The following is a 1,760-nucleotide window of genomic DNA, read 5'->3' on the forward strand; positions in this document are numbered from 1 at the left end:
GACTGAAAAGCAAGAGCTGGCGGAAGGATGTCTCTTCAGATACAGTGGTCAAGATCACACACACACCCCAAGATCATTCTGGTTCTGGTGGCTCCCCAATTCTTACTGGGGTAGGCTTCTTGATGATACCTGACACAGTATTAAGTAGTGGATATTAAGGAAATTATATATCCTATACAGTTCAGAGCTGTCACCATGGCTACCGTGAGATGATTTTCTATCAGGAGAACAGTGACTCACGTATGAATAGTGAATTCTGTAGATGTCATTTGGGATATATTGCTTCATATAGGAACTCTGGCAGATTTGCCTTTAGGATCTGGGTATATTGCTATCTAACTAACCAGATGTCAATCACAGATGAGCACAGACCAGTCAAATATACAGTAGACTGCAAGCAGTGCTGTATACACATGAGTGAAAAACCCCAGGAGGATCTCAGGTTCTAAGGAATTGTAAATGCATTTGCCACATTAGGAACCCAGAGCTGGGATCGTATTACAGGCCCTGCTATAGTGAAATGCTTTCTGTTCATCCTTTGGACAGGAGCTGAGAAATCAGAGATAATTTTGCAGCAGAGGAAAAACATACTTTGCATTCTGGATAAGCTTTTCTAGTCGGACTTGAAGGAAAATTTGGGGTTTCTGGAAGTGAGTGCAGTGCTGAGGGCCACAGCAAAACTGCTGACCACAGACAATAAAGAACAATAAATAACGTAAAGTGAGTTGATGTGGCCCCAGATTCAAACAGTAGTTGTATCTGTGATTGGACATGTGAAGGGAAAATTGGTGTATCCCAAAACTTTTCCTGAGAGACACAATTCACACCTCTACTCTCCATATAGAAAGCTCACAAAAGGCAAAGTACAGATAGCACCAAAGTTCAACTTAGTGAATCAATGAGTTTTACTGGGGTTACTTATAGTAATATGGCTGAGGGGTAACTTACCGGAACAGAAATGGCTCAAAGACACAGCTACATCCACAAAGCCCACTCTAGGATGGGTGACTGACTTCTCACAAAACGGGGGATACCTGGAGCACACTGCGCACTTTGCAGGCAGCTCAAAGGCTTGCAAAGTGTCCTTTCCAAGGGACTCAGTTGGTCTAAACCTCTTCCAGGCAGCTTGGCTGATCTCTGCTTCTCCCAGGCAGCTGGTCTAGTCCCCGAGTCTTCTTGGCTTGGGGTAGGCTTGTCTGAGAGTGACTCACATCAGTCTTTATTGTTTGCTCTTGGAAGAGAGGGCCCATGTGAATCTAGTCAGTTTCAGGAACGACCTGAGGCTAATTTGAGTTATTAATCTCGGGCTTTAGAAGCTCCCTTGCATGATGAAATCTTTCAATCCCTAAGGAACTGAAACACAAGAGCTGAGTTGTGTTTGTATTGAGGCATGAACCAAAGATCAGGACCATACAGAAGAAAGAAGGGCAGGCATATACTGATCCCAGGTTTGAGACTTGGGAGACTGGCTGGAAGGCCGTCTGACGATGTGTTTTAGATCTTAGGCAAAAGAGGGAAGGGGAAATTGGGAACAGGATGTGGACCAGGAGTGAGGATGAGAAAGATCTCAGCAGTCTTTGGTAGGTTTTATTAGAGTTCTGAGAGGAGATTCCAAGGACAGTGAAAGACATGGATCCAGAGAGTAAGAGAAGGCAAGGGATACTTGGCAAGCAGCTGGTGATTGGCCAGTGTGTGTCTCTGAAGGGGCATTTTTCATACAGAAGAATTTGGCGATAGGTGGAAGAACTGTTCTTCCTTGA

Source organism: Peromyscus leucopus, chromosome X (assembly GCF_004664715.2).
Source record: "Peromyscus leucopus breed LL Stock chromosome X, UCI_PerLeu_2.1, whole genome shotgun sequence".
Classification (NCBI taxonomy): domain Eukaryota; kingdom Metazoa; phylum Chordata; class Mammalia; order Rodentia; family Cricetidae; genus Peromyscus; species Peromyscus leucopus.